Below are 25,288 nucleotides of genomic sequence, written 5' to 3' on the forward strand. Positions count from 1 at the left end.
TTATACATTTGTCAAAACCCATAATGTTCAATTCAAAGAGTGAACCTTAATGTAAACTATACACTTTGATTAATAATAATGCATCAATACTGGTTCATCAATTTCAACAAATGTACCACACTAAGGCAAAATGTTAATAATAAGGGAAACTAGGTTAATGATAAGAGGAACTGGGTGAGTGTGGATATATAGCAATTCGTTGTACTATACACTCAATTTTTCTGGAAAACAAACAAAAGAAAAAAACCCCACATCCATTAAAAAATTTCAAAGAAAAAAAAAGGCACAATCAAAGGCACAATTTGTGAAAACACCAGGTAGGAATACAAGCTTATAGAAGATTTGTGAAAATGAAATGTAAGCACAAAAGATAATCAGTTCAAGTCAGTGAAACTGACAATCTATAAAATGAAGTAAAAAAAATAAAATGTATGGGCAAAATCTGCTTTAGCAGATTGTGACCCTACAGGAATTATTTGTAAAACAATAGATGGTAATTCAAGGGGAATGTTAGTTACTTTAAAACTACTTTAAAATTAATTCATCTGTTTGTTGTTGTTTTTAAAGAAATCAGATGCTTGAAAAACATTTATATAGGGAATGAGAAAATTTTTTATATTTTATTTTCTCTTGTCAACACTGATCATGGCATTATTCAGGAACATAGCTCCCTGAGGCTGAAAGATATCTGCAATATAAAGCAAATAAGCATCATATTATTTTATACAAGTACTTAATACATTGGAAAGATGCTAGCTACATGTTATTTCTTTTAAAAGAATACAACAAAATTTTATGATCCAGCTTTGTTAATAAATGTACAGAAACATAGGTAAAAAACACTAAAATTACATATATCAACATCTTAACAGATTTATAGGTATAGGAATTATAGGTAATTTTCATTTTTTCTGATCATTTTTACACTGAATGTATATTACTTTTTGGTAACTTACAAAATAATTATCTTGTGTATTTAAATTAAATAATGTATCTTATAATTTGAGTATACAGAATAATCAGTACTGTGACAGTAAAAAACTTTTAAAATGTATGTCACATATATAAAACTTATTTCAACATAAAATTTTAAATACATTAGGCCCATGCGACATTGCATCAGAGTGGCGCTATAACACAACTGGACATGATACAAACCACCCAGCTTTTAGAGAAAATATATTTGGTATTTACTCATTATAAAGTAAGTTGACCCAGACGTACACTGAACTAGAAATGATTGTGTTGAGAACAATATAAGTTGACATTTCTGGGTCATCTACATAAAAATATGTATATTTTTTAAATTGCAGAAAGATGAAAGCCCTAAGGAAATGTGAAAATGTGCATATGTGTGCCAAAAGAAAAGCTAACACACTTAGAATTTTAATCTTGCCAAGTCTGACTTCAACCTTTCAGTCAAAATGTCATACTAAATTTCAATTCCAATATTAATCAAGGAAGCAGTATAAAATATAAAAGACTAAGATTTTGTTGTGTTTTTATGGAGGTGAGGAGGGAGACAGAGAAGAATGTGAGATTAAGGAGAAAAAAATTAGGAAAAACTAACAACCCCAACAAATGCTTGCTTGAAGATAAGCATTTAAGGCAGATTGGGACTGAAAAGGGGGAAACAAATTGAAATAAAAGGATGGGGAACAACTGTCTGTTCCATATTTCATTTACCTCCTAGTTTATAATGGTCAGCTCACATTTTATTTTCCCATTAAAGCATCAGTAAAATATACAAAGCTATCCAGACTCATCAGCCAATTCTGTTCAAATAAGATGAACACATAACATCAAGTTCACTTAATAACCAGTATTTTAATTTCGACTAGAATTCATTGACAAAGCCATCTTCAAAAGACCTGCAGTGCTAAAATGGTTAAAATTAAACAGAACCTCTATTCCACTCCATCAGAACACAAAGCGGGTCTATATATATATATATATAATGAATCCCCAATTCCCTCTGTTATATATTTGCATGCCATGGCTACAAATGAAGACGGATACAGGCGTGCCCTACCAGCAGCTCAGATACCATAAGGGCGTTGCCAAAATGATGAACAGCTCTTGGTAAAGTTCCCAACAAAACAAAGTACTATTTTCCCTGAAATTACTCAGTAATTGCATTTGTGGAAAATTTCAGTGTACATTAAAACCCTGCAAAAATACTATGTGTTTATTTTAAAAATGGAGCACTAGGCTCAAATCATAATGTTCTTCTTTTTTTTTTAACCCATGTAAACATCCTGGGAGACGTGGGAAAGGCACATGCGGGCACAGAGACGTTCTTCCTCATGCTGGACCACCCAGAGCACGGCAGGCAGTCTATCCTGGCCCCTGCCCTCTCTGGGACTGGCTGCCATCCTTGGGACCAGAAATTCCCCACAAACACCCCATAGGAGGCAGTCCCACCTCCAATAGAAACCACAGACCTAAGGTGAATAAAGGATTGTTTGAGGAACATTTTAGATTTTAACAGCAGAAACACATTCCCCAAAACAGAATTAGCAGACTATATTATGTGTTCATTCCTAAACCATTCAACGCAAAAATATTTTCAATTTCTTTAAACAATTCATGGCCAAGTTGTGGTTAAAAATAACACAACCCCACAAAGATATATTCAGATACACGGTCCTCTGCTGATGTTTTGTGACTATAGTTTCACTACAAAGAAAGCATTTCAAATAACTGTTAAAGACTTGTCATATGGAAACAATATTTGCTTATTCCTGCCTAGGGCAGGAATATATATCTATATCTATATATAAATAAATATAAATAACTATATATATAAATATAAAAATAAATATTAAAATATATATATATAGAGAGAGAGAGAGAGAGAATGTTGAGATTCCTGAGCTCTGCTTTCACCTGGTTCTCAGAGCCCTGGAAATCAGGCTTATACCCTGAAGCAGGATTTCTCATGATAGGCAGTACTGACATTTTGAACTGGATAACTGTCTGTTGTGGGTGGCTGCCCTGTGCATCGTAGGATTTTCAACAGCACCTGCAGCATCTACCCACCTGTTTTCAGTAGGAACCCATTCTTAATAATCAAATGTGTCTCTTAGGCATTGCCAAATGTCCCCTGGGGAGATCTTATTGCCACAGCTGAGAAACACTGACTTATAGGCAGAAGACTAGAAAATCCTTCTTGTTGGACTCTTACTGGCCCAAGAGAAAAAGCTTCCAAATACCTAAAGAAATTGATATCAGGGTTTTCCCCCCGAAATATGTCCCAGCCAAATCTTTCCACAGTGAGAAACATCAATAGCTAGCAAACCCTAGCTAAGTTAAGAGAGACATGAAATATGCCCCTTACATAAATTTGAACACAGAATCAAGGATCACAACAGAGCTGAGGAAAGCCTCTAAAATGAGACTAAAATATACCAACAGAAAGAATAACTTAGAAAACACAGAGCACGCAGGGAGAAATAAACCTCAAAACAAAACTTTAAATCCATAAAGAGGAAAAAAAATACCAGAATGCTTTGGAAAAAAATACAAAGATCAAAAAAAGGTATTCAAAATTAAAAATATGATAAGAGAAACGGAAGTTTCAAGGCTTGAAAAATCAAGTAAATTTCCCAGAAAGTGAAAAGCAAAAGATGGAAAAAGATGAAAAATGGGAGAAAAGAAATAGGTCCAGGAGTACAATATCTAATTCCAGTTACAGAAAACACAGAGGCAAGGAAATTACAGAAAATGTATCAGAAACTTTCTCAGAGCTGAGGCATACAGGTTGCCAGACTGAAAGAATACATGAAATGCACAGCAAAGTAGATTTCTATAGACTCCTAAGTCACCTCACATTACTGTGACATTTCAGAACACTGAGTAAAACAAAGAGAAGATTCTATAAGTTTCAGACAAAGAGGTTGTAGAAGCTTCCATAGGGGAGAAGAAAGTAAAGTGCAGTGTTAAAAATAAGAATGGCTTCAAACTTTATATCAAACACTAAGAGTTCTTTCTCAAATCTGAAGAGAAACATTATCAATTTAGAATTCTACATCCAGTCATACTAATAGGGTACAGTAAAGACATTTCAGGAACATAATGCCTCACAACATTTGCCTCTAAAATACCCAATAAATTTTTGAAAAAAATGCTCAACCCCATTAGTAACCAGGATCTGCAAATCAAAACAATAACCTAAAGCTACCTTCATCAGGTCGGCAAAAACAAAAATATCAACTGTTATGAAAACTGCAGAAAAAAGGATCTATCATACATTGTTGGTGGGAGTCTAAATTTATATGTTCGCTTTGGAAAGTTTGGCATAATCTACACTCTACAGAAATACATGCTATGTACATAAAATGCATGTGTAAGAACATTCACAGAAGCATTATTTCTAAGCACTAAAAACTGGACACAATCCAAATGTCCATAATACTAGACTAGTTAAATTGTGGTTTATTCATAAAAAGACTTACTACACTTACTATACTATAAACATTACTATACAACAATGAAAATATGTGAACTAAATCTGTTAACAGGATTAAAAATTTCAACATGGGAGAAAAACTATACATAATTCAATTACATATAAGTTAAAAACAGGCAAAATTAATGTATATTGTTTAGGAATGCTGACAAAGGTGTGTAAAAAATACTTGAAATAAAAGTAGGAAATCATTACCATAAAAATCCAGACAATCCCAATTAACCTTTGGGTGTGGTGAGCAGAAAGGAATGAATAAGAATGAACGGGGGGGCGGAGAGGGTGCCAGCAATGTTCTAATTCTTCACTTTGGTGGTGATTACAGTGTTCACTTTATAATTATTCATTATACTGTACATCTATGATTTGTGCATTTTTGCACATTTTGTTCACTTTATATCTATTCATTACACTGAATATCTATGATCTGTACACTTTTTTGCACATTTAGTATTTTGCCATAAAAAAGATTTAAAAATTGTTATCTAAGGCACTTTTATGGCTCTGCTATAATTTTTTTCGTTCTAAAGTGGCAAACATTTGGTTCCAATATAAACAAAACTTTAAGGCACAGGAGTTTTTATTCCATTTGACAACATTACTGCACACACAGAAAGTGGTAAAAGCACTAGTCAATGATGCATAAATAGAATCCACTGTCAAAATATACAAGAAAAATAAGTAGGAACTTTAACTGAGTACCCTAAAGGAACCACTACAGAATTAAATAATACCAACACAATAAACATGAGGAATTTCAGATTCTCGGTCTTAAAAGAAACTATACATGGGTCAAAATCTTTCAAAGCACCTTTACAAAGGAAGATAATTGAAAGACGGGAATGGTTTTAGTTATGATATGGACTGAATGTGAAAAAGAAACGGTGCTACTTTACAAAAAAAAAACTTTATTAATGAAAATCCATGAATCCTTTCTTATTCTTAATTAACATGAAGGAAACTATTCCCAGCAAAAATAGTAGCATTCACTTGAGAAACCAAAGGCTCTAAATCCGAGGCTAATAACCAAAGACACTTAAAATACCTTTTTAAAAAATCTGTTATCTACAGAAAGGGCAAACTTCGATGATGTCCCTTCTCTCTCAACCATGACACACACTATCAAGGGTTACACAACCTCACATGCCCTTCTGAGAACAGCCACAGTCGTTGTGTTGCGGCAGCAAGGCAAGACACGGAGGGAAGTTCCAATGAAGAATTCCCAGCTTGCTCCCTCCCCAAAGCCTCTCCAGAATTCCAGGGAGGTCAGCCAAGTAAGGGCTGATGGTCCTCACACCCCGTATAAACAATGCGTCTAATGCCAGAAGTTGTCAAAATTCACACAGCTTGTCTCTCTCCCTGGACAGGTGCCCCGCTCTGAGCTGAAGAAGCAGTCACCAGAGTCATCTAATGAGGCTCCTGAGATCCCATTCCTCTCTTACACCTGGACCATCACCGCGGTGTAGTCACCACCTGCCACAGATCTACTCCCATCAGGACGCCAGACGCTCGTCAAGCATTCGTCGCCGGCTGGCTCACAGGGAAGCCACGAGACGGAAGGAGCCCGCCTAGTTTCTGGCCTGCCTGGCCTAGACAAGCCTGCCCCCCTTCCCGCATTCCCAGTCTCCACACCCTTCCGTCCTCCCCTTTTCGATTCGCCTTTCGCCACTGGCGCCCACGGCTTTCGTTCTGAGGCCTGCCTACGCCATGTTACCTCTCACGGAAAAGCCTGCCCTTATCAGGCCAGAGCAGGATTCTGGAGACCGCGGGAATCCCTTCACAGGATCCTCTCGCCGCGTTCTCTATGCCGCTTCACCTGCTGCTGCCAACCTTACACCAAGACTCCCGGCATACCCTGCGCAGGCACCGCCTCTCCCATTCCGCCCCCCTCCCGCACAAACACGTGACCTCCTTTCGCCTCCGTCCACGCCCACTTCCGTTTCTCCACTTTCCCTTAGTGGGGAGGAGGGGACTGGGGGTGTTAAAGAGTAGCGACTTCCTCCTACTCCCCGCCCCCGCCTCTCTACCCCCCAACCCCGCTCTACAATGACTTCCGGGTCGCGATCGCCTCGGCGCCTTCTGGGAAACCATCTCATTTCCTCCCCTCCCCCTCCTCCTGCCTTCAACCAACCAGCCTCCCGTCAGAGAGAGACATGCGCAGTGAGTGCCTCCCGTCTCTTCTACCCGAACCCCCCCTCCCCCCCCCCAAGCAGAGAGACCCCAGCAGCAGCAGCAGCTGATGATGAAGAGAGAGGCAGTGGCAGAGGGGGGGCACCTTTTATTTCTATTTTTAAAGGGACAGGACACTAATTTTACCCCACTTCAACCTTGAATTGAGGGGGGTGGGGGGAAGGCGGCTGAGTTCCTTCCCCCACCCTCCAGCCCTGAGACCTGAGAGGGGGATTGAGCCTGAGAGAGAAGGAGAAGGAGTTTCTTCTTCTTCGAAAATCCCCCATCCACGACTCCTACCCCCTCACCCCTCCACTAGCCTCCCTCCCGAGCCCCCTCCATCCTCCTCCTCTTTGGCCGTGAAAGGAGAGAAAGAGACCAAAAGCCTCTTAGCAACACAGACCCTGCTCTGCTGCTGCTGCTGCTGCTGCTGCTGCTGCTGCTGCTACTGCTACTGCTGCTGCTGCTTGGCCCTGGCTGGAGACATCTCACTACACCCGGGAGCAGCCACTTCCCCAGCTCTCCTCCTCCTTCGCCTCCTCCTCCTCCTCCACTCCCCCCCCCTTTATTACCCTTTGTGTCATCCTCCACAGCTCCAGGGAAGGCACTCAAAAGTGGGGGGCAGGAAAGGTAAGTGTGTCTGTGGGGGCTTCATTGCCTTCCTCTGGCTCTGACTTTAACTCCGGGGCAACAGTAGCACCAAACCACATACGCAGTGGAGCTCCGGGGTGAGGAGGGGGTGGTGCTGGGGGGGCAGTGAAGGAGGGGCTGGAGTGGGGAGGGGTGTGTGAGGTGGGTGCCCATCCTGTCAGAGTAGGAAGGGTACTTTTTATTTTTATTTGCTGTTGTCAAAAGTGGTTTCTCTCCTCCAGCTAACATCTGATTGTGTCTTGCTCCAGTGGGGGAGAATACAAAAACAACCCCCTCCTTCCTCCAATGAGGCGCCAGGGAAAGAGACAGAAAGAGGCACACTTTCTAGATGTCACTTTAAAAAAAGCATTTGGAGAGCTTTTTTCCTTTTTCCCTAGGAAAAGCTCCACTGCATTTGTTTCTGAGTGGGAAAATGTCGGGATCTGGATTGTATCGGAACTGCTTATCCATTTGTAGACCTGAGTGTTTTACCCTTTTTGGTTCTGTGTGTGATTTGGATATTGACTTCAGTGTTGGAACAGACTTGATTGGTTTTTGCTTTCTGGGTTTAATTTTCCTTTTTTTCGTTTTGTCTGACTTGCATAGAAAATTTCAAATTTTTGGTTGATAGAGGCCTTTGGTTAGGTTTTGACTTGTATTATTGCTTTTTTTGTTAAATGTTTGTTTCATATATCAGCATATAAAGTTCAAAGCTTAAAATGCTTAAAGTTTTAATACCACTGGTATTGTTTCTCTCTATATACGTTCCTGGTATTTATTTTACATAAGATGAAAATATTATCTGTTTCATAATTAATCTGGGTATTTTTCTAATCTTTGTAACTTGTCTGAACAAGTAATCCCCATTGAAAACTTTTATGTTGTTCTGGCTTCATGGAAGGCCAAACCTCTCCATCAATAGTTTGCTGTATTGGTACCACTTTCAGTTTTAACTGAATTATTTATTTATTGTTGTAAATTGAGATGAGTTTTTCATCTCTTGGGGGTACTGAACCAAACTGCTCAGTATATGTGAAAGGAGACAAATTTCTAAAATATGTTTTCATGAGTCAAAGAAATCATGATGTTGTAGTTAGAATATGCATTGTAGTGAGATATTAATTGAAAGTTAAATCTAAATTCAGGTTTATAGAGTAACAGTCTTGATAAAAGTGTTCTTCATGTTTACTTGGTATGTTCTTAGTGAATCGTTTTCAAATTCAGTACTGTATTTGATTTCAGAAATGCTAGAAAGTATATTTCTGATGTAGGCCTTTTACTAGGGCTTACATTGGAAAGTGGTATTTTGTTTCATATGTACATTTCTTTATCCTTTCCTTAAAGATGGATGCACACATTCACACACACACACATTCCCTCTCTCCCTCCCCCCCCCACACACACACCCTTTTTTGAAACTGCATTGGTATCTGTGATCCCATAATTTATGTCAGCAAAAAATATTCTGCTGTAAAGTAGCAATTTTGTGATCAGACTGGCAATATGAAAACAGCAATTTGATCAACTAGAAAGGATTGAAGAAAAATAAATCTAGAAGGATATTTGACATAAATATTAGAAAGACATGATAATATTTTTAATTTTTTCTTTTCTTGATGGTAAAGCCAAAACACAATATACTTACATTTTACCGACAGAAACGCATTGCGTATGTAGAAACTTGTTCTGTAAAATTTTAATTACCAACTGTGTGCAAAAGTAGACATTTACACATGGGGGGGAAAAAAGCTGTGTAGCAGTAAACAACATGGTCCAATTTCCCTACTTTCTGTTATAAATTTGAACAATTTCTTACCTTTCTCTGAGGTGTAATTGGTGCACTTAAGCAGAAATCTGTGCCAAGTTCAAGTTTGTCTCCCAATAATACTATTCCAGGTCCACCTAGGATTTCTTGTCCTCACCTTAATACCTCAGGAACCTTAACAGAAAAGATGGAAAGTAGAACTTAGTGAAGAAATCACTTAAGTAAAGCGAATTGTGTAGGTAACTGGGGTGGTAATTTCCTAGTAGGCAGCTGGGTGAAAATTTACAGCTTGATTATAATACCTTTACTTACTTTCTGTTTCCCTTGGAAAACATTTCTTACCCACCACCCCCAGGGTAACCCTATATGGTTTGAAGATTCCAGAGCTCCTCTAAGTTGGATAATGACTTACCTTTAGGAATCTATTTATTTTTATTATGGCTTATTTTTAAAGTATTAAGATATATTTTAGAATTGTAATTTTCAGCTTGGTGATATCTTCGAGGTCACTTTATCCAACTCTTCATTTTCCATATTGCTGAAGTTCAGAGAGTTTGAGGAACTGGTGCATAGTTCCAAGGCCTGTAAGTGGATGCATATGGACCAGAGAAGTCTGGTCTCTTGACATTCACTGTGCTGCACTACCTCATATTCTTTGGTCAGGAATGAAACTTGTGCACAGTTCTGTGTATGGCACTTAAGGGTTTTATATGGGGGCCTATACTAAGAATATTAAGGCAAATAGCTATAAAGCCATAATTTTGTCCATTTATAATTCAGTAATTTGTTGTTGATTTTTTTAGGAGATACTGATTTCTCTCATCTTGGATTATTACTATTTTGAGAATTATTTCAGCATTCCCTAATGCTTATTTTTCCCCCGCACTTCCAATTAATCAGTGAATACCCTTCTTACTCTTGTATTAAGGAGATATATATATATGAAGAATGCATATTGTATTATAAATGTTTACTTGTGATTCATGCTTTATGAACTGCGTAAGTAAGACTAAAGATTTTTTTCTTGTTAACATTTATATACCTTGCAGCACAGTGTCCTGTACACAGTAGGCCCTATTTCTTGTTTGTCATAATTGTTATTAGAGTTAGGCATATTTGAATTTTTTGACTCTCAGATGTAGAATTTCTTCCTTTTCTTCCGTTTTCCTTTCCTTCCTGCTACAATTTATTCACTACCACGAATATTTTTTTTCTTTATCTTAACTGTGGTTTTCACTTTTTCTAATAGCCAATTTTAATCCTGTTAACAAATAGTACTCATAATAAGTGAAAACATATTCTGTACAGGATGCAATTTGACAAAAGTGATTTATTTTAAATAAGGGATGATAAAAAAACTCCAATTAAGAATGTACTAGCAAATGTTCAGAATACATTTAAATTTTATTTTGTTGAGTAGCTGGTACAATAGGTTACTGGAATGATTAGGCTGCTTTTACTATCTCTATAAAGCAACTGATACTTAGGTGACATGTTTCCCTGACTTTGCATTTTCGGTCCTTACCCAGACAATTATCAACTTTCCAGTTTTCTGTGGATATGAACATTTATTCCTAGTCATCAGTGGGACCCCAGGAGGTCAGCCAGAAGGCCTGTGTATAACTTATGTACTTTTGCAAACTTGTCTGTATTTTGAATGTATGTGCAAAACAGATTGTACTTAATTATTCATTAAACATTTATTGAGCATCTACTGTATGTCAGGCACTCTGCTAGGCATCTGAGAAACAAGTATGGGTCCCTACAATTTAATGTGAAGACATACCTTAATTGTATTCCACAGGCGAATTGGTCATATCTTTATTTGATGTCTCTGCCTAAATAAATTTTATTAACTAAATGGATACTGTTAGGTGGAAAAATGCATGTTTAAAAAGTTTTCATCAGTAAATTTAAAAGTATACTAGAGAGAAAGAGATTTCCTGAATTTCCTTTGCCCTTATACACCTTTTAGAATAATATTGATTCACAATTTTTAAAAAGGAGGGGCTCCTCTGCTGGTACATTATCTTGTGAAGGTAAATAGACTTCTGAGGGTCAGTCAATTCTGATCTCTGTTACATTCATTCTTAACTTTCTATATTAGTAATAATTATACTTACCGATTATTATAAGTGCCTAGCACTGTGATAAATATTATCAATCTCAGTCAGCCCTTACAGTGGTCCTGTTAACTTTGTAACATTGTCCCCATGTTATAAATGAAGAAACCTGTTACTGACAAAAAAAGATTTTTTCATGTGGCAGCAAAATATTCCATCATAGTAAATTCATGACACTTTCTAATTAAAAACACTTACAATAAAGAGTTTTTATCAGTCAGTAAGTATGCTGGTAAACATTAGTAAAATTATGGCCCCAATAGCTTATTGACGGAGCAATGGAAAATTTCTAAAAATTTACAGGGACAGAAAAACAAACCAAAAAATCCAGTCCTTTATCAGGAACCTAGATGCAGACCAGTGTGCAACTTGAAATAAAATATACATAAAGTCAGTCTTCTCTTTGTATGGCAGAAATGACATTTAGGCCTACATATTGAACTTCCTTTGTCTTGCATGGAGTTAAATTTAGTATCTTGTTTCATGAAGTTTGGAGGTTCCAACAATTTGTGACCCAGTGAATATTTACTATAAAAATTTTTATATAACTTGATAATGGAAAACCTGTAAATAAAGGGGAGTTTATATTGCCTAATGTTTTTGGTGTGTATATATACATACTTTCTGGACCTTCTATCTTACAATAGTTTCATAATTATTACATCATGTATATATGATTAAGTTTAATGTACTCTTTTTAGTATTGCTTAAAGTCAAATTTTTTTAGTATAAGAATGGACAACTTGTTGGATTCTCTAGATGCCTAAATTATTATATAGCTGTTCTTTAAAGCAGCTACTGAATTAAGATACGTTTTGACCCAGCTAATCAGAGTTGATTTTTACATCCTTTGCTTTTAGGAGAAAAGGGTTATTTTTAAAAATTCTATTTTATTAATCAAGTAACTTCCATATCCATCCTAAGTAATGCAATTCATCCTGTATGCTTACATTGACTCTATTATCCTATAAACGTTACGCCAAAGCATTATGACCTGTAGAGTTTGGAAATATGTTTAAATGCCAAAGAACTGTTCTATGTCATCTATTATTCTCCAGAAAGGAATGTTTATAACGTGATTTCTTGCTTTTAAACCAATCTGAATAATTGTTGGGATTGAATAAGTCTGTGATCCTAAATAATCTCCTTAGATAACATAAAGGTAATTCAGTTAAAAGTAGAGATTCTAACTCTTAAGCATCTCTGTTTGAGGTATTTCTATATCATGTAAGATTTTAGAAGTTGGAATGACTCAGTAGAACTCTTCAGAGAGACAAGGTGCAAGCCAGGCTTAACATATATTAAGGTATATCTTCTAATGTAGCTAGACATAACAGAAAAGAAAATCACTAATGATATCATACCTGGTGAAAAGCATATACTTCATTCAAAGTTGGTTGTGAGTAATTCTGGTTTGAGTCCTTATTTCACTTGACCTATATAACCTTTTCTTAGAGAAGTTGTAATTAAATTCTGTGATTTTTCAATGTATTCAAAGCTATTGTTTTCTATACACCCAGTTCAGAAGTGTCTGCTAATAAGTTTACCACGAATTAACTTAATCCATACATTCTTAATATTACTAGTATCTAAAAATAATAATCTAGGCTCACTGATGTTGGGGGAGGGAAGTATTCCACTTTCAACAAAAGAAAGTATTGATTTTCAAATAGCTTCTTTACTTGGGATATACTGATCTAAAAAATAGCTGCTATGTAAAGTAAAAAGGATTTTTATTTATTTGGAAAGTAAATATAAAGTTTACCATTGCTGAATGTTAAGTGACATCAAAATATTTAGGAAATCACTTACATGTTCCAGTACTGACAGAAATTTAGAGCCTTTTTTTTAGCATTATTCTAAAATCATTTTCCTTCTTCCACATTTGTCACACAGGAGTTTGTGCTGAAGGATTTCTTGGCCATTTTAGAGACTGTAATCTAGTTAAAAGGTTTGTTTATGCTTCCCATCTCTGTTCTGCTGATGGTATTAGAATGCAGGCCAGAGCCAGACATCTAACTGTTTATAACATTCAAACTTCAATTAAAGCTACAGTGTTCTGTTCACTATATATCAGAAAGCTCTTACCAGATGCAAATACCGCCAGTAATAATGGCAATGATTTTATGTAGCCATAGGCTTTCCTAAATCATGCCACTCCTTATGAATTCCTTTTTTTTATTTAGGAAGTATTAACATTTAATTATTTCATAGAAGTCTAAAAATGAAGCTTTTTTTATTCTAGAATTAGTATAGCATTTCCTTCAACAATCGTTTTTGATAATAAAACCTAGCAGCTTATATTATTGCATATCTTATTAAAATGATCCAGTTTAGCTTTTTTAACATTAGTAAATTCTTAGTTAAGTGTTAGTTTGCTATCCAATTGATTTGACTCATGTTTCTAGTTTGAAGAATATAGCAGTATTTTGTCTATTAGAAAACAAAAGCAGCAGTCATATTACTAAAGTATTTTTATATGTATGAGAGGTGACGAGATCCACATAATACATATTTTAATTTAATCTTATGTTGCCTTTCTGGTCTGCTGCTCATACTGTTTGTGGTTTCTATGTTTAAGTACGTTGATAAACTGTTTTTAAAATTTTTTAAGCTGTTAAGAATTCTCTGAAAACATTTTTTCAGCAGCTTCTCTGTTTTTTGTAGTTTACCTCAGTGAGTCAGAAAATGAATTGTGTATGTGTCTAATTTTCCTATTAGTAGGCAAATTTCCTATATTATATTGCTTTTGCTTTTTATAAAACTAAATTTTAGTTTTTATTAATTTTAGACCTTGATTTATTAAATGTATACTTTATGTATATACATATGTTTTTTATTAAAATACAAATTTAAAGGAGATTTAAACATTTCAGGAATGATGAAAAATTATATTAAATTGAATGAAAACTTGCTAAAATGCTTTTAATTAAGAAACATTACAGTGGAAAAAGCTGTATTTCTCATTTTCCTTGGCACTGAAAGTAATGATCCTTTTATTTTGGGATTATTATAGGGTAGAAGTTTAGGAAAGACTACCTGTGGTAGCTAAAGATAAGCGCTAACAACCATGCAAAATTTGACTTGTAGGCTAAAAACCTGGAAGGATCTGTAAGATAAGCTAAGTTGAAACCAAGTCACAAAATAATGTGAACAGTGTGATCCCATTTATGTGAAAAATACATACAGGTTAATATACATACAACATATAAGAATATATATATTTACATACATATAATATAATTTTGTGTATCTGAATATATTATATTTATAAAATTAAAAATTGTGTAAAATATATGCCTTATATTTTTGTAAATACATTAAGAAATGGTCTGAAAAATACGTACCAAATTGTATCCTTAGTTTATAGAAAGTACGTATGTGGGATGCTGGAAGGTTGAAGAACTCTTACTGTTTTGCATACTTTAGTATTACTGGGTTTTTTTTTTTTTTTTAAGAATAAGTTCATATCCATGTAGTAATTTTATAATGGAAAAATATACTTACGTATTAAAGGATTCAGAAAAAGAATGACCCAGGAAAATTGCAGTCCTAGCCCCTAATTGTCACATGAATATATCTCTTGATACCTTGAAGAGAATTGAGTATTGGCCAACAATCATCATAGCTGATACAGAATAAAGTCTGTTAGACAGATCTAATGTTATCTAACAGGGTGAAAAGCCTAGTCAGTTGAGGCAGGAACAATGGATGTAATCTATCCTGATTTTTGAATATTTTGCTTCTTATTGCAAAATGCATTTCTCACTATCTTGGGAAAATATAGACTGGAGAACCAGTGGTGAAGACTGTCAGTCTTAAAGTGGTAGACAGTAAATCAGTTTCAGTCTGAGATAAGATACAATGTATGGGCCTAAGATAGACTTTTGTTATTTTAATCAGTGATCCAAATTATTGTATGCTCATTCAGAATACAGATGGCATAGTCACTTAACATTTTTATGATGTTTTCCATATTTAGATACTGGTTTGAATAAAGACAAAAATAAAACAGGAGGTTTCAAGATTAAGTCCTTTTTTTTTTAAGTGACTGAAACTTGTACTTGAAAAACACTTCAGGAGCGTTTGTAAAATAACATCAAACTCAGTATGTAAACATGAAGAGTAAAGAAGCAATTAGAATTCTGTAGAGTTAATCACAGTGGCCTTCCTGGAAGGACATGAGTTAATCAGAGTTTAGGTAGAGGAGAGATGCTAGGTTGGCACAGAAGAGAGTAATTCAAGTAAAGACAAAGCTTCCAATGGGATAAGGGGATGGGGATGCTTATTTTTACTAGTTTGAAAGCTAGGATTAAAATTCAGAATAACCCGATAAATTAGGAAAGTGATTAGAAATAATATACTTTGCATTTATGTTTTTAAAATTTTATTTCCCAGAATGCAGGTCAGAAAAGGAATAGGGGACAAAATAACTTGCATAAAAAATAAGACAGTGAATAGTTCTTTGCAATTATGACTGGAAAATCCGTCAGAGTCTGAAGCAAGTGTATTGTGAATATGTGTTGGAAATGAAATACTATAGTTAAAATAGGAAAATTTTATCCAAGGATGCTGAGGTTCTTTTTCCCTTCATAATTAAAATTCATACTCAGGTTGGTCCCTAAGATCAGTAGTAAATAGTACACAATTGAAACTATAAATCTTATATATAAATAAATTCTAAAAATAACAAAAAGATACAGCTTTTTCTCCATTTACTTTATAAGGTTTATTTGCATTTAATTTGTTTCCAGCTGGCCCCATCATGTAACTTACCATCCCACCTACCCCCTACCACTATGTACTGAACTTTTTTTTTCAGAAAAATGGGAAGTTTAACAAGTTCTATAAAATATGACTCTGTATTTTCTTTCATCCAAAAAGTCATGAGGGCTTCCCTGGTGGCGCCAGTGGTTGAGAGTCCGCCTGCCGATGCAGGGGACGCGGGTTCGTGCCCCGGTTTGGGAAGATCCCACATGCCGCGGAGCGGCTGGGCCAGTGAACCGTGTCCGCTGAGCCTGCGCGTCCGGAGCCTGTGCTCCGCAACGGGAGAGGCCACAACAGTGAGAGGCCCACGTACCACAAAAAAAAAAAAATCAAAAAGTCATGAAATTTTTTCTTTTAAATCTATGTAGGGGTCATCGACTTGGTGTTTTATCTTTTTTTTTCTTTTTTAATCAGTAGTTAGTTGATGTCTTCCTTCAACAAATGTAGGTTGACACCTGTTATGTGCTCACTGGAATCGTGAGGAAAACTAGACATGGATCTTGCTCTTCTAAACTGAAGTCTTAGAAATAGGGAAGGATAGTAATCAAATAATCACATAAATAAATGCAAGTTGAAACTGTTTCGTTTGCTGTAGAGAGGTACATGGTATTTAATATGAGGCCTTTTAGAAGGATAATTAATCAATTAGTGGGACCAAGGGAAGCTTTTGTTTTGTTTTGAGAAAGTGTTTAGTTAGCTGAAATTTTGATGAATTTGAGTTAACTTGATCAAGAGAGAGAAAAAAGTTCTGTGGAAGGAAGGAACAGTATGTACAAAGGTCCTGATGTGGGGGGGGAGCATAGTACCTAATATTAAATGAAGGTCACAGTGACAGAAGCTAAGAACTAGAGAGTGCGTGGTAAGAAGTGATGCTGAGGAGTTATGTAGGAGCCAAATTGCAGTATGTTGTATGCCAAGATTTTCTTAGCCTTAGGGTTACTATTTAAACTTAGACTAATATTCTTTATACTCAACACAAAAGCTTACTACCACAGTTGACCCTTGAACAGCTTGGGGGTTAGGGATGCCAACCCTTCAAGCAGTCAAAAACCTGAGTATAATTTATAGTTGGTCTTATTATCCGCGGTTCCCCTGTATGGGAGGATTCAACCAATCGCAGATCGTGTAGTACTGTAATATTTACTATTGAAGAAAATCTGTGTATAAGTGGACCCACGTGGTTCAAACCCCTGTTGTTCAAGAGTCAACTGTACTTATAAAAGGGTTGTTAAGGAGTTCATTTTTATTTCAGTTTAAAACTCATAACGCTTTTTCCCATAGAATCATTGTTGTAGTGGTCAGGTCTCCTAAAACCCCTTTAACACAGATAACAATGGAAAGTAGTGAATGTGACGTTGTGCCCTAAACATACCTAGGTGGAAGTTAGAAAAGAAAAGCAAGAAAGGGGATTAAATTGATGTCTGTACGTGCTCAAGAGAACGTCCTGGGTGTGATTGACTAAGTTTGAATAATGAAGAAAAAGAATATGTCTGCAAGTATACCAGGCTGCTGTTAAGAGATCATAGCAAATGATTGTCACATTCAGTTGGACAACTTGAGAGGACCCTCAGCTGGCACCTGGATATGAAACAGTGTCATGTCTGGAACGTACCAAGACAGAGAAAGTAGAATACATCACATTCACAAATTGTTCCAATCTTGACATATTTGTGTCAACGTATTGGAACACAAAATTTTTTTAACTTCTTCTAAGAAAAGTAGAATTGCAAAATGGTAACAATACAATGCCAACTTTATTTTGTTTTTTTTTAGAGTAATTCATACAGTCAGAAGTAATTATAAATTACTAAGTTGCGTTAACTATTTCAGGCCTCTATGTTAGCCTTGAAAATATTGATGTATCTCCCTAGGAGTAGTACTTTTAAAGACAAAGTTAAAGAAATTTAACTTTTGATTCTTATTTTCCATTTAACTTAGAACATTGTCAATAAGATATTTTCATTTCTTATACATTTTAAGCCTCTTTGAACGCCAGTTTCTGTCTGTATTAATAAACAATCTAATTAATAACTAAAACTTCAAGAAATGCCCCAAGTATTAAGAACATTATAAAAAGATGGATAAGTTACTTGAATTTTATTAAGACCAAAATATCACAAAATGTGTTAAATTATAAGAAAAAGGCAAAATATATGCAAGCATTTGCTGAATAGACAGGGTGCATCACATTACTCTTGGCTGATGAATTCTGCCAATGCATCATCCTTCATCAGGTGATCTTGAACTCTGTGGCATTCTCAGGTATGACTTTTAAAAGATTAACAGCTAAAATTAAGAACTACAGAATTGAGTTTAGTGTTTATTTACTTAAGTATTTGCTTTTTTACTTATTTATAAAACATTCTAAATGAGACAGTATCACTAGCATTGTTTTATTTTACTACAGTGTCTAGTAAACTACTGATGATTCATAGACCATAAGTATTTGGGAAGCTCATTAGTGTTTGAAAAGACAGTTCACTAATGTAACTAATAACTCTAAGAGGTCATCATACCTTCTAAACAGAATTGAAGAATCACTTGAGAATTAGTCCGTGATTGATGTGTTCCCTCTGTTTTACAGCTTTCTACTTGTCTGTCTGTCAAAGTATGTTCCAGAGATCCCTAGTTCTGTGATAAGTTAATAGGCATGGTCCCTCTACCTCCAGGAAGGTTTCTTCATCAAAGTTTAGAAAACATGATTGAAGAATGCTGAATAGGATTGTTTTACTGCAGTAGTAATCACTCACATTTATTGAGTGCTTACTTTGTGCCACTCACCGTGCTAAGCATTTTACATACATTATCTTATTTAATCTTAACAACCAGAAAAAACATTCCGAGGAACACACTTAAGGAAATATTTCCTCACAGCTTGTATGCACCTGTGCAAGAACTTCTGTTAAGAATGGAAAAGTGAGACAAATACCATTTTCTGTTGTTAAAATTCTACAACTTTGGGAAAGAAAGGTTATGAAATTTATCCTTAAAATTAAATGTTGAACTTAATAGTATGTTTCTATACTCTTCTAACCACTATATTCACAGATGATCAGTGGTAACCATTATACTCTTTTTATAAATAGGGAACAACCTTTATAGCTTCAGAGACATGCCTAGGTTTAAACACGGGCTTCATATACTGACTACTGTAGTATTCAACCTTTGGTGAGCTGTTATGATTCTGAACTTTAGTTTATCTGTAAAATTAGTATAGTGATGCATTTCTCACAGAGTTGTGACTATTAAATGATAGAGTACTAAGTGCATATGAATTCCTAGCATGTTGTGGACATTTACTAAAACTTGGCTTCCTTTCCTTTTCCTTCTCTGCTTCTTCTATTAGTAGTCATGTTTTAGAATCTTTGTGAAATTATATATACATTAAATTTTTAAATTGTTTACCTTTTTAAAAAAATAAAATAATGTTACTCCTAAAACTACTTTTAAGACTTTCCTGAAATTCTACAGATAAGGGCTTGATTTACTCCATCTTTTTGCTATTCTGTACTTTGCTAATAAAATGGGCACCGGTAAATGTTGTTGAACTCAGATATTAGAGAAATTTGAATAAATGGTCACACTTCATTAATGTAGGTATTCTACTGATAGCTTAAACTGTGCTTTTGGTAATTTTTAGTAAGTGAAGTAGTATTAAATTATTTCCTTTTTTTTGGTCTTAATTACCCCACATTAAACAGGCAATATTGCAAACAGGTTAAGAGCCCGGACTCTAGACCACCCTGAGGTGGGCACAATTATTACACGTGTTTTACTGATGAGGAAATTGAGGCACAGAATGGCACATAGTTAAGTGGTAGAGTGGAGATATATATATATCTCACCTTTAAAAATGCCTCGAATTTACTGAGTGCCATAAAAGTGTTAACTGTTAATAGTGATTATATGTATTATTTGTATATTGTAATATAGAAAAAATTGTGACTAATATTTTTTAAACGTTTTATTTTATATTGGAGTATAGTTGATTAACAATGTTGTGTTAGTTTCAGGTGTACAACAAAGTTATTCAGTATACATATACATATATCTATTCTTTTTCAAATTCTTTTCCCAATTAGGTTGTTACATAATATTGAGCAAAGTTCCCTATGCTATTCTGTACGTCCTTGTTGGTTATCCATTTTAAATACAGTAGTGTGTACATTTCAATCCCAAACTCCCTATCTCTCCCCCCTTCCCTTCCCCCTCCACCCCTCCACCCTGTAACCTTAAATTTGTTCTTCAAGTCTGTGAGTCTGTTTCTGTTTTGTAAATAAGTTCATTTGTATCGCATATAAGCAATATCATACAATATTTCTCTTTCTCTGTCTGACTGACTTAGTATGTCAGTCTCTAGGTCTATCCATGTTGCTGCAAATGGCATTATTTCATTCTTTTTAATGGTGACTAATATGTTTTGGTAAGAGTCTAATTTGGTAATTTTTCATCTGGCAGAATAAAACAAACTCAGTTTAATTTACAGTTCCTTGAAAACTGTATGAGACTTTTATGTAGCATTTTTATTTGGCAAATTCTTTACATTATTTTTTCTTAATCTTATCATTGAGAGATAGAGGGGAAAAAATCCCTACTGTTTCCCATAAAGAAACTGAGACATAAAGAAAGTTTAGGACCTTTTAAAGCATGGCAGTATTTAAAGTCAGTAGAAAGACTAAAATTAGAATTCAGAATATTCCATGTGCCAGTATGTTGAGCCACACATCTCTACTGTATTCAAACAAAAAGCTTATTAGTTGGCAAACTAAATGTTAAAGGTATATTATTTTGTTCGTCAAAACTTTCATTGGCTTGTGTCTCCTTTGGATGTGTCCTCTTACTTAAGGTTGATTCAATGGAAAGATGGTATGAAAAAAAAAATTGTCTTAACTGGGATTAGACTAATTAAAGCTAAGTGGTGGCCTCAGGACATGTAACAATTGAGTATCTCTTTTTAGTTATCAACTGGCTTCCCCTCCACCCCCATTCCCCCTCACCCTCCCAACCCCTGTTTGATGAGCTAGGTGGAAAACTTCTCTCCTATTTCTCATAGTATCAGGAAGTACTGTAGTACTATCGCTTCAATGTGCTTTTCTGAGCCACCCAAAAGACTTAACCATCATTCTTATTTAGTTTCTGTGAAGAGTGATTCCAAGTTTCAAAGAATAAATTATTGTACAATGAACTTTTGAAAAGCGTTAGGATTATAAGAACAGTTTCTGTTTTTTAGAAAGACATATTAGAAAGACATTTTAAATAGATGTTTGTTTTTTCTTGTTTAGAATATTGCATAGTGTCTATAATTAATCAATTTAAGAAAGTGATGAACAGTTTGGTTGGGATCCAGAAAATAATAAATGGTGATGACCAGAAAACTCAAAACCATCTCTTTAAGAGAGAATTGTAAATGGTTGCTTAGACAAATAAGTAATAGAAGACTGTCTAATAGTTGCTTAGGAGGTATTTTATGTAAAATAATTTATTATGAATTTTCTCTTTAAAACTAACAAAACTTAAAATTTAGTGTTTTAGTCTAATAGTTTGCAAACCTTTATGGGGACTTCCATGTAAATGCAACTTTTATTATAGAAAACTGAATAAAGATAACTCTGTGTGTTTAAAATAACAAGGTATTGACTGAAAGACACAGTGTCCATGCTATTTTCCGCATGGAGGAATGTTTAAATTTTAAACAAGTTTTGCAGTATGTTTGCTCTCTCCATGTCTCTCTCTCTCTCTCTCTCTCTCCCTCTCTCCCTCTCTCTCTCTCTCTCTCTCTCTCTCTCTCTCTCTCTTTCTTTCTCTCTCTCTCTCTCTCTCTCTCTCTGGTGTTTTGATATATTCATTCTGCCAATTGTTAGGGGCATAGACTCAGGGGGATCCTAATCACCTAATAACCCAGTTTGAAAATTTAAATTATTTTGTAAGTCCTGATGTGATTAAATCACTTTAAGTTTCTAGAAAAAAATATCGTTATGTTTTAAATAATCTTTTTTAAAATTATGGCTTATGAAAAGGATTATTCTCTTCAAATGAGAATGTTGTGGACATTTTAGAATATTATTAAGACTACCATCAGCTGCTGAGGGACATCAAATCCTGACTCAAGAAAATAGTAATATTTTCATAAGCAGGAATTTTTTTCAAAGAGAGAAAAGATGTACATTATTGTCTATGTGTTCATATTACAGATGTAGTTAGGTAAAGAGAGTCCTAGGACACAAGAAGCAATCTCAGGTTTTTCATAGTGGTATAGAGAAGCATAAATATTCATTCAATTTGTTCTACACATGTTCAACTACTTGCTGTGAGCCGGATATTCAGCAATAAATAAGACAGGTAGGCATCATGGAGCTTCAGAGTGATCAGCTATACAAAGAACGGTTCTTTCAGGTAGCTAGAGAATGGAGATATAAGTTGAGTTGTAAGACAGACCTTTCTAGGTAATAATAATAAATACATGTAATTTTCAACCTCTTAATTTTATTGATGAAGAAATAGAGACCCAGAAAAGGTAAATGATTTATCCAAGGTCATATAGCAAGTGGTATATTTAAGACCAAGGTCCCCTGCCTCCTAGTATACTTTTATTCGCCACTTGGGTTAAAGCAGGAAGTGGAAACAGAAGAAAATAAGACAAAGTGCCTAGAAATTTGGACAAGCCACTTTGACTTGAATGTAGTTAATATACTGTGAGGAATTGTACTTTTTAAACTTATTTCTACATGTTTGTTTTCATTTTATTTGAATTTTTTTTCCTTTTTTTCTTTTTATTTGAATTAAAAAAAAATTTTTTTTGTTCTCCTTTAACGTTTACTGAATGATCTTTCATTTTTGCTAAGTCCATATTTATACAAAATTTTTAGAAGGGAGCTCTGTGCCCCTGGAAGACACCTATGTTGGTGCCATGATTCCTGAAGCTCTTGTCTATTAGAACTTTTCAGGGGTGTATGTTTCTTTTTCTCAGTGAAGAAAGTTGTTTCCTTTAATTATCTTGAATTTACTTAGTTACAGCATACTTGTTGCTGAAAAAAAAAGAGAAGCAGGGGATGGTGGAAGATTAAAGGCACAAGTTTTTCTGGGATGGTTTTGATCTAACACTGGTTTGAAATCCTGTTACTATAGACTAATTCTGGTTATGTCTGATAAGAAAATACTTCGTAATAAATTATTAAAGGATATTCCAATCACATATAATGTTTTGACTAAACTAATAGATATAAGGATTTGTAAGAAAGTTATATGATTTCATCTTCGTTTCCATTATAATTTTTGTATTTCATTTTCAATGTTACTGTTTAATTCCATTGAGTTAACAAATGGTTTGAATTTTGTTTCTTGTGTTTTTTTTAAAGGATATTAAATAGGAAAACTAGGTACACATCCTAGTAACTTACTTTGACTTAGGGACAGCAAAGCACAATTAGAGGATCACAGTTTGAGAAGTAAATAAACTGTTTGAAAGTTGAGTCTGCAAAGCTAGACATAGTAACAACAGGAAACATCCCATCTACAATGCATATGACAAAGGAGAAAGATGGTGCAACAGACTACAGACAAAAATAATAACTGGGAGTTAAAAATGCATATTCTGCTTTATAACCTTAGATAACCTTTATAACCTTAGATCTGTCATCTCAGAAATAATAATACTGTATCATTCTTCCAGATATAATATGATGATATGGGCATACTTTATAAGAAAATTTTTTTTTCTTTGAGTATCTCACTACATATTTATACATTATTTATAGTTAGGGTATAATGTCTTCTGTATGTTTTAAGCTTTACTATTTTTCTGGTATATATCTGTGGTTTTGTCTCTTAGGGACACATACTATGTTCACTTTTTTGTTGTGCCAGATTTTAAGAAATTTGTTACATGAAAAATTGAACATACAAAGGCTGTAAAGTAAACGGTGAAAAGGTTTCACTGAAGAATTCCTTTAAATAGAAAGCTCTTCTAATGTACTGAAGTGTTTAAAAAATCCTTTCCTACACTGGCTAAGAGAAACACAAGGAAACTCAGTGCTGAAATTTCAGAAACCACTGCTGCTTGAATAGTAATCAAATGAGGATAAAGCATTTCTGAAATTTTAATCATAAACTAATGAAAAAGTGTTCTGCATATAGAAACTCCATTTGCATCTAACTTCTGAATATATTCATTTTATCAAGTAAGTTACTATTGTATATTGTGTAATTTTATTATCTTTGAAATTAGTTCGTAGAGTCTATATGAAAATAATATATGGAGTAAGGAGTTTTATATGTAAAAAAGACATTATTATGTGGGTATCAATTGAGCTAGAGTACTGGCCTGTCAGTTTATTTCAAAATATTTGATACTTAGTTTGGGCACGTGCTGTTGCTACTCTTTTAGTACAAGGGAATTCAATGGTCTGTAATACTGGGCTATTGTCTAGTTTGATATTTAATCAGAACACCCTACTGATAGGAAAGTTCATGTCCATCAAATCTGAGCATATAGTATATGTACAGAGTTAAATATCTAGCTTAATGATTCTCTGTTTGTGCAAGTCTGTCATCTAATTAAATAAAACTAACAGTTAATTTGATGTATATTTAATGGTATTCATAATCATTGTTGAAATTCATTATAATTAGGAAAATATAGATAATTGCTGTAAACAATAATAATAGGTTTTTTAAAAAATACAGTTTTTTTTCTATTTTATTTGTACAAACTCTAATGTCAGTTTTGATAACACATACAATGTAATCTTTGTCATATATACATACATTAGTTTATTAATTGTTTACCCCATCCTTAACAAGTTGGCATATTAAAGCAATACTTTCATATACTCTTTCTTCTTGGTCTAAGATAGTTCTAGTGAATGTACATTGAAGTCATCCAAGGCCAACCTCTAACATTTAAATAAGAATCTCTGAAGGTGGGGACCCTAGTATTGTTATTTTTAAACATTCCTCAGATGATGCTAAAGTGCAGCCAGTATTAAGAATTGTTCTAGAGCTAAGATCTGCTGTCTTCAAATTCTCATGCCTTGCTCTTGAGAGATCCTTAAACATCAGGTTCACAGGGTGCTGGAGCACTGATGGCACTGCAGAATCTGGACTCAATAACTTGTTTTGGGTGACACTAGAGTGATGAATTCCTGTGAGGATGGCTTCTGGATCCTCAACTCTAGTTCAGACTAGAGCTCTCTGAGACTAGAGCGAGATAACTGAGAACACTCATCCTGGCTCAGCCCAGGGAAGAATTTGGATAGGGACCTTCTGACTAGTCAGGTGAAATTGAAATGAGTTTTGAAGTTTCAGGAAAGTAATGTTTAAAAATAATCGATTATATAGCTGTTCATGCCTTGAAGTACCTTGAAATGG

At 34.7% G+C, this 25,288-nt stretch overlaps 2 protein-coding genes across 12 annotated transcripts in view; one reads left to right on the forward strand and one right to left on the reverse strand.

The window, feature by feature from the left end:
- The window catches only part of ORC4 (origin recognition complex subunit 4), a 99,445-nt gene extending 93,109 nt beyond the window's left edge, over positions 1-6,336 (reverse strand). For all 3 annotated transcript variants that reach the window (XM_028477675.2, XM_007108045.4, XM_007108044.4), the window contains exon 1: positions 6,183-6,336. The gene's annotated coding sequence lies outside the window, so the exon portion shown is untranslated. The remainder of the gene's footprint in view (positions 1-6,182) is intronic.
- A 173-nt stretch (positions 6,337-6,509) lies between these two features.
- The window catches only part of MBD5 (methyl-CpG binding domain protein 5), a 421,526-nt gene continuing 402,747 nt past the window's right edge, over positions 6,510-25,288 (forward strand). For 7 of the 9 annotated variants that reach the window (XM_055087768.1, XM_055087732.1, XM_055087731.1 and 4 more), the window contains exon 1: positions 6,645-7,267. The gene's annotated coding sequence lies outside the window, so the exon portion shown is untranslated. The other 2 variants (XM_055087736.1, XM_055087739.1) reach the window with 2 other exon arrangements.

Source organism: Physeter macrocephalus, chromosome 2 (assembly GCF_002837175.3).
Source record: "Physeter macrocephalus isolate SW-GA chromosome 2, ASM283717v5, whole genome shotgun sequence".
NCBI classification, from domain to species: Eukaryota; Metazoa; Chordata; class Mammalia; order Artiodactyla; family Physeteridae; genus Physeter; species Physeter macrocephalus.